Below are 14,378 nucleotides of genomic sequence, written 5' to 3'. Positions count from 1 at the left end.
CCAATCTTGCCGAAGATCTGGCACGTAGGCTTGGCAGAGGGATTGTTGTTGTAGTTCCCGCCGCTGCCACCTCCGTTGCCACTGCCTCCCCCGTTTCCACGGTTTGGCGGCTTGGAGTAGTTGCGGTTGCGATCACCGCTGCCTTGCTTGTTGGGGAAGCCACGACCGCCGCCGCCGCGTTGCTTGTTTGGGAAGCCATAGCCACGTGCTGCCGCGTTTGCAGATGACTGAGAAGACCCTCCGCGCAAGTTCATGCGAGTCTCGAAGCTCAGGAGCTACGAGTACATCTCTGGCACCCCGTCAGTTTTGACCCGTGAGCACATGGCAGAAACCACGGGGTCAAATTCCTCGTCGAGTCCAGCGAGGATGTGGGAGACGACATCTTCCTCGTCCACCTTCTTTCCTGAAGCCATTAACTCATCACAAAGTGTTCTGAACTTACCGACGTATTCAACGACGGAGAGGTTGCCCTTCTGGAGGTTCGCCAGAGCAATCCTGACGTTGACGGTCTGTGCGCGGGTAAGCGACGCCAGCATCCCTTGCACGGTGTTCCACAGCTCAGCTGCGGTATGGCATGTTGCAACTTGGATGGCCATCTCGCGGAGCAGCGTCGTCAGCAGGTAGGAGAAAACCTGCTGATCTCGCGCATACCACACGCCGAACTCAGGGTTCGGGGCCTTGGACTTGGTTTTGCCGTCGGAGGAGGTGACCTCAATGTGCGTGGATGGCACCTCCTGCTCGAGGTCGAGGAAGGACGCCATCTGCGCCCCTCGGATGGCTGAGAGGACCGTGGCACGCCAGAGTGCTTCGTTCCCTCTCGTAAGCTTCTCTGTGGCAAAGTGTGCAAAGGGAGATGAGGGGAACGAATTTGTGGAGGAGCTCGCCATGGATGAATCCGAGGTAGGCTCTGATTACCATGTAAGAAACTAGGTTAAGCGTTTGATGATCTCATTAGGGACGCGTTCGTGTTGATTATATAGCACAGGGTACATGTGATGAGGTAGGTTGTTGAAGTCTTGGCCCCTAATCCAAGCTATACAAGATAAGGCCGGACTCTAACAACCTACCTCGATTACAACTCACGCAGGATTACAACCAACGCATACACAACTACGTACACAAGTTGACACGCTACAATCTACCTTTTAACAGGCACCATTAGCTTTCCCTCTGGTCTGCAATCCTGTTGGAGGGTGGAGATGCCCAGTTCTACATCATCAGGGGATCGTGTCGTTCGATCTATCAATGGTTGTGTGTTGGCAATATATATGTAGTGGTTGATGGTTGTTTGTAAGACACTGTGATTTCTATCAATGAAAATCAGAGATGGAGCTCTCTTTCTAAAAAAAATGTATTCCAAATCGGCACGTAATGTGCGGGGTAGCGAGCAAACTTGCACTATACTCATGCAGTTGCGTCGACCCAAGTGCGGGCTGGAGCACATTTTTTTCTTACTTTCTTTTCTTTCTTTTGTTTTTTCTTCCATTTAATATTGTTTCAATTTTTTGTTTTCAGATATTTATTTTATTTTTTCGTACTATATGTAACATATTTACTTTATTTTCATGTATCTAACTAAAAAGTGAAATTAAAGTATAAAGAAAGTGCTCATATTTTGATAAAAAAATGTTCATTAAATTTCAAAAAGTATCCATGTATTTTTAAGACGGTATGTATCCGACGGAAACCAACTTCTTTGGAATCTGAAATCTTCTTGTGAGATGTTAGATTGAGAATAGGCGCATACTAGTCGCGGATGGGATGGGATGGCGTAGGAGATAACTTTAACCGACTCCTATTTCTTCAGAATTCTCACAATTTTATATAAATGTGGTTGTGTGCATCACTCAGTGCAGAGGCCAGGGGTTATCCTCCTTTTCGGGAAAGGAAAAACATGTCAAAGCCAATCACATCAAATGAGCAATCCTGCTTCTTGTAGTTCCTTTCTCTCCAAAGATCACCGGGAGGGTGATCCTTCTCGAAGGATTGTGGGTTGTTTGTGGGAGGAGCCCATAAAACAACTCCGTCGAGGTGGATCCTTCGCGGTATTTGCCTTTGCTACAAAGTCTGCATTAGGATTAAACTAAGGAGCTCCCTTCGTCTACAAAAATTCGATGTACTTGTTGATGCGGCTTGAACTACATCGATATTTACACAAAGAGGAAAGGATGACGCAGCACAGCTACGGTAGGTATTTTCCTCAGTGATGGGACCAAGGTTTGATGGGAAATGATGCATGGAAAATAAAAAAATCTACGCACACACAAGATGTATCCATGGAGATGCATAGCAAAGAGAGGAGGAGAGAATCTACATACCCTTGTAGATCGCTAAGCATAAGCGTTTATCATGTGGTTGATGTAGTCATACTCTTTGCGGTCCGATCACGATCCAACCGATCTAGTGCCGAACGGACGGCACCTCCGAGTTTAGCACACGTGCGGCTCGATGATGTCTCCTCCTTTTTGATCAAGCAAGCGGTAGAGGAGAAGTAGATGGGATCACAACCAACATGAAAGCGTGGTGGTGATGGTGGAGCACCGATAGCGCTTCGCTAAGCGTCACCGGGACGAGGCGGTGGAACTACAGAGTAACCGGAGAGAGGGGTGCCAAGGGCTTGGTGTGTTCTCTTGGGGTACCCCCTCCCCTCTATATATAGGTGGAGGGGCGCGGGAAAAATCCCCTCCAAGCCTTAGGGCGCAGCTAAGGGGGAGAGGACTTGAACTCCAAGTCCAATTCTATTCCTACTATGACTCCTTCCTTTTTTGCCTTCCCTAGTCACATGGGCTTTTGAGGACTTGGTGCGCCTAGACCAATAAGGCCAGGGCACCTCCCCGCAGCCCATGCTAGCCCTTGGGTCATGGTGGACCCACTTGTGAACTTTTGTACCCCTCTGGAACCTTCTGGAAGCTTTCTGGTACAATATCAAAAAACTACACCTTTTTCTGAAACCCAAAATATGACTTCCCATATATAAATCTTTACCTCCCGACCATTCCGAGACTCCTCGTGACATCCGAGATCTCATCCGAGACTCCGAACAACATTTGGTTACCACTCATCAAATATCCCAATACTACTGTAGCGTCAACGAACGATAAGCGTGCGACCCCGCGGGTTCGGGAATTATGTAGTCATGACCGAGACACCTCTCCGGTCAATAGCCATTAGCGGGACCTAGATGCCTATATTGATTCCTACATATTCCACGAAGATCTTTATCGGTCGAATGATAATCCCCAAGTGCAGGGAATCATCGTAGCAATTTCCAAAGGTGGAAGTGATAAGTATGGAGTGTCGAACCCACAAGGAGCTAAAGGTAAGATCAATATTCTCTCAAGCCCTATCTGCCACTAATACGACTCTACGTACATCGAACGTTTGCTTCCAACTAGAAACAAGAAATAAAACTACGTTGTGGGTATGAAGTGGATAACTTTGTATGATATCGGAGAGCTAAAATATGAAAGTAGGTGATGTTATCATAAAGTTAGAATATATTACTAAATATTATAAATAGCGAGTATGGAATAATGGTGGATTAGTGTGCGGAATTGTCCTAGGAAATTGTTAATAAGACCGGTAATCACTATTGCAGTTTCATATGAGGGAGAGGCATAAGCTAACATACTTTCTCTACTTGGATCATATGCACTTATGATTGGAACTCTAGCAAGCATCCGCAACTACTAAAGATCATTAAGGTAAAACCCAACCATACCATTAAAGCATCAAGTCCTCTTTATTCCCATACGCAACAACCCCCTTACTCGGGTTTGTGTTTCAGTCACTCACCAACCCACTATAAGCGAATCATGAACTTATTGCAACACCCTACAACAGGAATCCATCACGCTTGCGCGACACCGAGGGCACCATAGGACAGCATCAAAGTAAAACATACAACTCATACCAATCTAGATCATCAATCAACCCAAAGACAAAAGATATCTACTCAAAACATCATAGGATGGCAACACATCATTGGATCATAATATGTGGCATAAAGCACCATGTTCAAGTAGGGATTACAGCGGGGTGCAGGAGAGTGGACCGCATAAAAAGATGAGGATGGTGATGTTCATGAAGACGATCACCGCGGCGATGATTCCCCTCCCGATGGCACTCCGATGCCACCGAGAGAGAGGAGGAGAGGTTCTCCCCCTTGTGCTTCCTCCTCCATGGCCTCCCCCTTGGATGGGGAGAGGTTCTCCCTCTAGTCCTTGGCCTTCATGACGATAATGGCCCCTCCGGGATCCTCCTCCATGCCCTCCTGTGATGATGTCCCCCTCCGGCAGGGTGCCAGAGAGGGCCTAGATTGGTTTTCGGTGGCTACAGAGGCTTCTGGCGGCGGAACTCACGATCTAGGTTTCTTTCTAGAAGTTTTGGGTTATACAAGAGGTGTTGGAATTAGGGACTGTCGGTGGGAACGACACCTATGGGATCACAAGAATCCCTACTATGGTTGCGGGGCACGGGGTCGTGAGAAGAGCGGATCAAACAGATAGCACACGGTTCATTTATCCAGGTTCGGGCCACGGGGATGCGTAAAACCCTACTCCTGCTTTGGTGGATTGTATATCTGTGTTCTTGAGCTAGCTATGGGGCGTGAGGAGCTCCAAAAAGCCGAATGCTCCTCCTGGTCGCCTCGGGCCTCCTTTTATAGGAAAGGGGTTGCCACAGTGGCACACAGGAGGTGGAAAGGGTACAGTGATGTGAGGTTATCCCTCGCAGTACATGACAAGGCGCATTTAATGCGTCTTGCCCAGGTGTCCTTGCTTTATCGGGGATGGGGGAGAGCCCTGTCTCGTCCGTCGCCGCTCCCTCTCATCTCGACACGCGCCCTGGCCAGCGGCGCCCGCAGTGCCATGTAGGCAGGCAGGCAGCTAAGGTGGCGCAGTGGTGGGTCTCCACGAAGATCCGCATGCCGCCACGCAGGTGCCTGCCCAGCTGGTTGGGTCGGCAGCTGCATGCGAACGGCGGTGGAGGTTTGACTCGCGTGGGCCTGATGGTGGCCCTATGGGTGTTCTTGTCAAGGGCCTTGCCGGGGCCCCGGCAAGGGTCTTGCCGTGGCGCCTGCTGTCATCCTCGGCAAGGCCCTTGCCGGGGGCTTTTGGTCCTCCTTGGCTAAGATCCCGCCAAGGATCATCATCTTCTAAAGGGTGTATCTGATCTTGAATGTCTTCAAAAAGATCTGCATGCCACCACGGGGATGTCTCCCGAATCCTTGCCCCATGGGGGCAGTGGACTCAAGGGTGACTCACTCCGTAGGTGTGGGGCGAGCCGCCACGGCAAGGGTCTTGCCGGGTTTGCTAAAACCGCCTCCCGGCAAGGATCTTGCCAAGGGGGGGTCCGCTTCGTCCCCTTCGCTCTTTGTGGTCTTGGTCTTGGCGTCGTTCTGCTTCTCCTGAGCTTCGGCCTTACCTTGGCTCACCTCCCTTGCCTTGCTCAGTGTGGTGGTGCCCGTGGCTCAGACTGCCCGTGCACAATTATAGGGGTACAAAAAGTGTACCCCTCTTTTTGTACACCGACAAGAGCCCCCGGGCCTGGGCCACACGTAAGCGCAATCGCGTCGTTGGGCTAGGCCCAAAAACGGTGCGCGGGCAGGCGGGGTGGTTTTTACCGTTGTAAGTCTCTTCGCGTGTTGTGCTTCCCATGCTTCCCGCGCATGGCACGGCGTGGGGAGGCATGTGTGACGTGGGCGACATGCGTGGGGCTGAGCTCTGCATGCATGCGTCACATCATAGTAAAGTGGGCGGTTCGCGCCTTCCCCATAAACGGAGGGAGGCGCGGAGGCGCGGCCCATTTACTGAACGGGGCCGAGGCGTGGTCTTCAAGGCGTCCACTCCCCACGATCATGGGGTGGGGAGAGGTCGCCTCACCCGTCGCCTCGGTCCTGCATGCCTGCCATGTGGCTCTCATGCGCTTGCGGTGGCGACCGGTGGAGGCGGGAAACCGGGCCGCCGCGGGCTGGGGCGACGGGTCGGTCCCAGTTCCCTGCGCCTTCCGCGCCTTGATTGGCTAAGCGGGGCGGCCGAGCCCCCACCCCGTTCCTTTATAAGGAGTGGGAGGGGGGATGGCGTCCCGCATTCCTTCATCTCCTCCTTCCTTCAGCTTCTGCTCCCCCCTTCCATCCGCCATGGAGAGAGGGAATCCTGGTCCTTCAACGGTGGCGGAGAGGGTTGCCGCTCGACAACTTGCCCCTCCTTCTCCTGCACCCGCGGTGGCAGAGCCAGCCGCGAGGGGAAGGGGGAGGGGGCGAGGTCGTGGGAGAGGCCGAGGCGCTCGGGGAAGAGGAGGACGGGGCGGCGCGGTGGCCTCGCCTCCGCCATCAGTTCCTCCCCCCATGGAGGGCCACGTTGGGCATGACCCTTGCGAGTTCTTCTTCAGGCTGCGCCGGCTGCCTCGCCATCGCCTTTGTCTCCCGACCCCATTCGTGCGGGAGATGGAGCTGGATCCGCCAGAGTCATTGTGGCTGCACATGAGGGGTTGCGGGATCAGTGGCACATGGGCCCGCGTCGACTTCCCTGCCCCTCACGTGATGTATCTCCGTCGGGGATGGAAGACGTTTGCCCATATCCACTGCTTGACGGAGGGGCTCACTCTCCATTTTAAGCTGATGGAGGGTGGCCTTCTGTCCGTCAAGGTCTTCGGGTGCTCTGGGACCCGTGTAAGGTGCTGCGTGGAGAGCTCTTCTGATAGTGAAGACTCCTCCTCGGGCGGGAGTGACGAGGAGGACAGTAGCAGTGATGACGAGGGTAGTAGGCGGCAGGATGACGGGTCCGATTAGGTGTCGGGCGCCGCTCCGTGCGGCACCGGCGACCCCATCATCCGCGTCGCCGGCTCCCTGAACTTCTCGGGGTCGTCTCCTTGGGCGGCTGGCGTTGGGAGGCTGCGGAAGAGGAAGTGGGCGGGCGGCAAGGCCGTCAAGTCGGAGAACGCGGGCACCGACGCCTTCGATGCGTGCTGACATCCTGCCGCCTCATCTTCGAGCTCTGCTTCCGGCGCCGCCATCACCATCCAGCCTTCGGACGGCCACCGAGATGTTCTCTTGGTGTCTTCTGCCACCCGTAGCTCGCCTAGGCACCCCTTTTGCCCTTTTCGCCTCCTTGACCTGCCTCCTGGGGAGAGGGACAAGAAAAGGATTACGGGCACCTTATCTCTTTTTAGTTTGTAAGCCTTCGGGCCTTAGCTGAATTTAAAACTTGTAATCCCATCATTCATGTTTTTCATTCCCTATGGACTGTACCTGAGTGGAATGTTTTTAATGAAAAAGGGATCCTTGTCGGGTCATTTGTTTGTGGGTAAATCCTTGATATCCTTAAGATAAACATTTCCTTGCCCGGCAATAGGCCTTGCCGTCTCCCCACTTCGCTCGACCTTTCTCACACCTTTGGCGGAGGTAGGGATGAGGTGGGTTCAGGCTCCTTGTTTCATCCTCTCGCTGCCGCGACTACTACCAAACCTGGCCCCAGGAACGAGCCCTAGGGCCTAGAGTTAGGGGAGCACGGTAGTTTTAGGAAAAAACGAGGTTTCACATACCTCAGTCCATAAGGGAACGCATGATAAGGGATGAAGAACTTATTATGAAGCGGTATCCCCCGGCAACTCTGGTTTTCCGTGGGTGAATCTTTGCTCTTGTAGCCCCCGGCAATACTGGCTTGCCGGGGTCTAGATGCTGGTCTGTCCCTCTTCTCTTTTTCGTCCTCAAGTGGTCCGGCAAGGATACCTGTGAGTCCTGCGAACCAAAGAAGACGAAAGAACGGCAAAGAGACACACACTCGACCTCTAAGCTAGGGGTTAGTCGCTGCTAAGCACTATCAACCCTAACAAAGGACGAGACTCGACCTAGCATGCATGCTATAACTTAGGGCGCCAGCGCTTCATTTATTTATGCTCAGGGTCTGCGCCTGGCTTTGTACAAAGGGTTACATGCATCATCGGCAATGCTTGTACAAAAGGTGGCTTGCCGGGGGACCCGGCAAGCCGCGCCTCACGGGTAAAACTTGCGAAGATGCTCAATGTTCCAGGAGTTACTCACCGGAACGGCATCTTCGGTCTCCAGGCGGACTGCACCGGGCCTGGTGACTAGTATTACCCGATAAGGGCCTTCCCACTTTGGCGTCAACTTGTTGGAATTCTTGGCCGACTGAACGCACCGAAGGACAAGGTCGCCTTCCTCAAGGCTTCGGGCATGAACCTTGCGGCTATGGTAGCAGCACAAGGCTTGCTGGTAGCGTGCTGCTTTCACAGCCGCCTGAAGACGATCTTCCTCAAGGAGCATTGCGTCATCTTGCCGCAGTTGCTCTTGCTCAAGCTCATCATAAGTGAGCACTCGAGGTGATCCGTATATGAGTTCAGTGGGGAGAACTGCTTCTGCCCCGTATACTAGGGCAAAAGGTGTCTGGCCGGTGGCTCGATTTGGCGTCGTCCTAATCGACCAAAGAACCGTCGGCAACTCATCAATCCAGCGCCTTCCACTCTTGTGCGGCCTGTCAAAGGTCTTGGTATTTAAGCCTCGCAGTACTTCAGCATTTGCCCTCTCAGCTTGACCATTGCTTCGTGGGTGAGCAACGGAAGCGAAGCAGACTTTGCTGCCGAGGTCTTGGATATATTGCATGAAGGTGCGGCTTGTGAACTGTGTGCCGTTGTCGGTGATTACCCTGTTGGGTACACCAAAACGGCACACTAGTCCCTTGAAGAACTTGACGGCTGAGTGAGCTGTGACCTTCCTGACTGCCTCCACCTCCGACCACTTTGTGAACTTGTCGATTGCAACGTACAAGTACTCAAAGCCCCCAACAGTGCGGGGGAAGGGGCAAAGTATGTCGAGCCCCCAGATCGAGAAGGGCTAGGAGAGAGGAATGGTTTGAAGGGCTTGAGCTCGCTGATGTAGCTTCTTTGAATGGAACTGACACACTTCACACCTGGTGACTAGTGTCGTCGCATCCTGGAGGGCGGTGGGCCAGAAGAAGCCTTGCTGAAATTCCTTGCCGGCAAGGGCCCTTGACCCGATGTGGGATCCACATATGCCTCCGTGTATCTCCGCCAATAGCTCCAGTCCTTCCTCCCGAGGGATACACTTCAATTTCACACCGTTCGGCCTCTTTCTGTACAGGACGTCATCGACGAACTGGTACATGATAGAGCGGCGGGCTACTTTTTCTGCTTCTTCCCGCTCTTCAGGAAGTTCCCCTATTTGGAGGAATCGGACGGTATGCTGTGCCCACGCTGGAGCCTGAGGCTCGACGGCGAGGACTAAAGGCATTTCCTCCGCTATAGGAGCGGCTGTCTCGACGGCAAGAGCTTGACGCTCCGCCGGAGCTAGCCGTCCCGTGGCGGGCTCAGTGTCCCCGGCAACATCCTTGCCGGCGGCTCCGGGGAGCTCGGCGGGAAAGTACTTGCCGGGTCCTGATTTCCTCCTCTTGTTCTGCTCTATTGATGGATCAACGGATGACTGAGTTAGCTGGAGCACAAAGGTACCTGGTTCCATAGGTAGCTTGAGGGCAGCGTGTTTTGACAGGTAATCGGCGATATCGTTCTCCGCTCGGGGAACGTATTCAGCCTGTATACCGTCGAAACGCTCTTCCAGCTTTCTCACTTCATCGACGTAGGCCTTCATCAACGGGCTCTGGTAGTCCTTGTTGACTTGCTTGACGACGAGCTGCGAGTCGCCCCTGACGATGAGCTTCTTGATTCCGAGGTCCGCCGCGATCCTAAGACCGGCAAGCATCCCTTCGTACTCTGTCGTATTGTTTGTTGACACCTCCCTGGGGAAGTGCATCTGGATCACGTACTTGAGGTGCTCTCCAGTGGGCGCGACAAGCAGTACGCCAGCCCCGGCGCCGTGTAAGGAGAAAGCTCCATCAAAGTACATGATCCAACTGCAACTTGCCTCCTTGCCGGGGAGAGCAGTCTCTTGGGCCTCTTCGTCAGGCGTTGCGGTCCATTCTACAATGAACTCCGCCAGGACTCGGCTCTGAATCATCGAAGTACTTTCAAACTTGAGGCCAAAGCTGGACAGCTCCAGTGCCCATTCCACAATTCTTCCATTGCATCTGGATTGTGCAATATCCGTTGCAGAGGGAGGCGAGTGACGAAAGTGATCTCGTGTGCCTGGAAGTAGTGACGCAACTTCCTCGAGGCCATAAGAAGGCTGGAAGAGCAGTTTCTGCACGCCAAAGTACCTTGATATAGCTCCCTGCAGGAGGGAACTAACAAAGTAGACCGGGTGCTGCATCATTTTCTTCTTCGGTGGCACTTCAACTGGCTGTGTCATCTTTGCATTGGTGGTGTCGGGCTCTGTCGCTGCCATTACCTCGTCGTCAACCTCTCTCTGCGCCACTAGTGCGGCGCTGACCACCTGGTTCGTTGCCGCCAGGTATAGCAGCAATGGCTCCTGTGGCCTAGGCGCAACTAGTATTGGCGCGAAGGAGAGGTACTTCTTCAAATCTTGCAATGCTGCTTCGGCTTCTGGCGTCCACTCCATCGGGCCCGCCTTTTTCAGGATCTTGAAAAAGGGAAGGGCGCGCTCGGCAGACTTGGAAATGAATCTGCCCATGGTGGCGACGCAACCAGCAAGCCGACACACATCCTTGATTCGCTTGGGTGCTTCAATCTGCTCTATAGCTTTGATCTTGTCCGGATTGGCCTCTATCCCACGCTGTGACACAAAGAACCTGAGAAGCTTGCCGGACGGGACACCAAAGACACACTTCTCAGGGTTCAGCTTGAGATTGATCTTGCGCAGGTTTGCAAATGTTTCTTGCAAATCCGGTATGAGGGTTGCCCTGTCCTTGGTTTTGACCACTATGTCATCCATATAAGCTTCCATATTTCTATGGAGTTGGGGTTCAAAACCAATCTGGACCGCCCTTGCAAACGTCGAACCAGCACTCTTCAGCCCGAAAGGCATCCGCATGAAACAATACGTACCACATGGGTTGATGAATCCTGTTTTCTCTTCGTATTCTCTTGTCATGAAGATCTGGTGGTAGCCGGAGTAGGCATCGAGGAATGACAACAGATCACACCCAGCTGTGGATTCAACAATCTGGTCGATGCGCGGCAACGGGAAGGGGTCCTTAGGACAAGCCTTATTGATATATGTGTAATCAATACACAACCTCCACTTCCCGTTAGCCTTGCGCACTATGATCGGATTGGCCAACCACGTTGGATGGAGCACTCCTCTTACCAAACCCACTGCTTCTAGTTTTCGGATCTCCTCTGTGATGAACTCTTGTCATTCCAAAGCTTGCCTTCTGACCTTCTGCTTGACGGGCTGCGCATGAGGACAGACATCAAGGTGGTGCTCAATCACCTCCCTGGGAACGTCGGGGATGTCGGAAGCTTGCCATGCAAACACATCGACATTCGCCCGCAGGAAGGTGACGAGCGCGTCTTCCTATTTGTCTTCAAGGGTGGAGCTTATGGTGAAAGCCCCTCCCGTGCCATCCTCATTGACAGAAACCTTCTTGCTTCCCGGCGGTATGGCCCTGGGCTTCTTGTTTCCGTCGGTGGAGCTCTCTGGCACGTCCTCGACGGGAGCGCTACACTCTGAAGAGGTGTGCTTGCCGGAGTGGGTGTCCGAGGTCTCACCGGTCTTCTTCTTCTTCTTCCCTCCCGGGGTCCCAGTGGCAGGAGCAAGTGCCCTAGTGGCGGTAGCTGCTGCAATTTCTTGCTAGTATAGTTGGTCAGCGCAAATCAGCGCATCTTTCTTATCGGAGGGGATGGTGATGATCGTCACAGGTCCTGGCATCTTCAGGGTGTTGTAGGCGTAGTGTCACGCCGCCATGAACTTGGCCAGCGCTAGGCGGCCAAGGATCCCGTTGTAGGGCAAGGGGATCTTGGCAACATCAAACATGATCCTCTCCGTCCTGTAGTTTAGATCGCTTCCAAAAGTCACGGGCAGCGTGACCTTTCCCTTAGGTTGGCCTCTTCCCGGGTTGACCCCTGAAACGTGCCCGTCTCCTTGAGGTCTCCATCAGGAATTTGCAGTTTCTCGATCACGGCAGGCGAGATCAAGTTCAGACCGGCCCCGCCATCGACTAGCATCTTTGTCACCTTGAGGTTGCGTATTGTTGGTGAAACCAACAATGGCAAGCACCCGACCGCAGTAGTGCGATCAGGGTGATCCTCAGTGTAAAAAATGATAGGTGTGCTGGATAACTTCAGCGGCCTTTCGGCATCAAATGACGGCTCTGCCACTGTAATCTCTCGCGCCCACTGTTTAAGCTGGCGGTGAGAAGAATGCTGCAAGGCGCCGCCGTCGATGCACATGGCCTCTATAGCTTTCTGAAACTCTTGGTCGCCGGATTCGTCGTCCTCTTCGTGATCGTCGTCTTCTGGCTTTTTGTCAGGGCCCTAGGCGGGCCTCTCCTATTGTATATCCTTGCCGCGATGGCCCGCCTGGCCGTCACGCTTCTTGCCGGACCCTTCAGCACCGTCTTGGCCCTTCTCCTTGTCCCGCCTCTCATATTCAGCCCTCTGCTTCTCAGCGAGGAGCTCAACCTGTCGGCAGTCTTGGAGAGCATGGCCTTTGGTGCGATGGATCTTGCAGTATCGCTTGTTGGAGTTCCCTGGCTTCTCGGCAACCGCCAAGGCCCGGCAGGCGACACATCCGGCAATTTCCTTGCCAGGGTCATCTGCCTTGGTTTTCTTGGTGGAGCCGGTGTCACCAGATCCCTCGATGGCAAGCACGGCTTTACCTTTGCGCTTCCTGTTGCGGCGCCGACCCTTCTTCGCCGGGGCGGCAGTATCTTCATCTGAGGAGTCGGTTTCCACGCCGGCGTCTTCGCCGGGGTACTTCCTTCCCTCTTCAGCCCGGGCACATCTGTCAGCAAGAACATAGAGTTCTGCTACATCTTTCACCTTGTTAATTGCCAGCTCTTCGCGCATCTTGCGGTTACGCATGTTCTGATGGAACGCGCTGATGATGGCGGTAGGGTGAACATCAGGGATATTGTACTGTATCTGGCTGAACCTCTGTATATACTTGTGGAGACTCTCGCCTCCCTTCTGGGGAATGACGTGTAGGTCGCTCGCTTGGCCATGGGCTTGGTGGCCTCCAGTAAAGGCGCCCACAAACTCATGGCACAAATCTGACCAGGAGGAAATAGAGTCTACCGGCAAGTGCATCAACCATGACATGGTGTTGGGTTTAAGAGCCAACAGAAAGTAATTCGCAAGCACCTTATCATCGCGGGCTCCGGCAGCTTGCATCGCAATGGTGTAGATGCTGAGGAACTCGGACGGGTGGGTCTTGCCGCTGTACTTTTCGCCCACGTCAGGTTTGAAGGTGCGGTGAGTGGGCCACTGGAACTGCCGCAGCTCATGGGTAAAAGCCGGACAACCTACCTCGTAAGGTAGGCCTCCAGGGCTCTTCGGTGCCGGGTGGTTCACAGCAGGCCCTGCTCGCCTGTCTGACTGGTGGCGCGCTCCGTGCCGGCGCTCGATAGTGGTTCGAGCGTCTTCATGTTCTCGTTCCCGAAGGACTTGGCGCTGGTCACAGTGGGTCTGCGGGTCGGACAACGCTATGGAGATTTCATCGCCCGCAATGTCGCGACGGGCTGGCGTCCGTGGTACCGGGCGAGGAGGAGGCGAGTGCATCGTGGTCGCGGCGCCGCCGGCTTTCCTGCCACTGGTGCGTGGGACTCCGTCGGAGCATCGACCCGGGGGCTCCACCAGACTCGGTTCGTCTTTGTTGGCCACCGCAACAAGGCTATGGATAGTGGCTCTCCATTCGTCGAGTTTCCCCGTAGTGGGAGGAAAATCGAGGAGCAACTGCGCGCACGCCAGGGCTTCTGCTGGCGTTGGTGGCAGCGAAACCTGCACGGATCGCGACGTGCTTCGACTTCTGACCATGTCAGAAGGAGCTCTATCACGACCCCGCGGTCGCATGCCATCTTAACCAGCGCCTCGACGAGCGGGCAGGTCTTCTACCTCCCGGGAGTGGCGCTCGGGGCTCTTCACGCGGCGACGCCCGGGGTCTTCAGCGTGATTGCGCCATTCGTCGCACGTCGCTTGAGAGGAGCGCGCCGTCGGCGCCGGCGTGGGAGTCTTGGAGGCCCTCGCATCGCCTTCGGGTGGGGCGGTAGCGATCTTGGAAGGCCCCGCGCCACCCGCGGAGGGCCTGGCTCCATCTTTGGATTTGGCGGCATGCGGCCCATTACCAGGCACACGAACGTCGCCGCCTCCCAAACTCCGGCTGCTGGGACGGTGTTGGTGTTCGCGAACGGCGCCCCGGGTCCTTTTGTGCGACCTGTCCGCTGCTCGCCCGCGTCAGGACGGGATGTACGGCTTCCGACGGGCCAACCTCCACCGTCGTCTTCTTCTTGGGCGCCATGACGATGAAGAAGCGTCGAACTAACTGCTAA

The 14,378-nt window shown here is 54.3% G+C and overlaps 1 pseudogene; it reads right to left on the bottom strand.

Moving 5' to 3' along the window:
- Positions 1–259: 259 nt before the first annotated feature.
- LOC123109276 (uncharacterized) lies at positions 260–398 on the bottom strand (annotated as a pseudogene).
- Positions 399–14,378: the final 13,980 nt, after the last annotated feature.

This window comes from Triticum aestivum, chromosome 5A, assembly GCF_018294505.1.
Source record: "Triticum aestivum cultivar Chinese Spring chromosome 5A, IWGSC CS RefSeq v2.1, whole genome shotgun sequence".
Classification (NCBI taxonomy): domain Eukaryota; kingdom Viridiplantae; phylum Streptophyta; class Magnoliopsida; order Poales; family Poaceae; genus Triticum; species Triticum aestivum.
The sequence above is the reverse complement of the archived record's forward strand: the minus strand, read 5'-3'. Positions and strand labels throughout refer to the sequence as shown.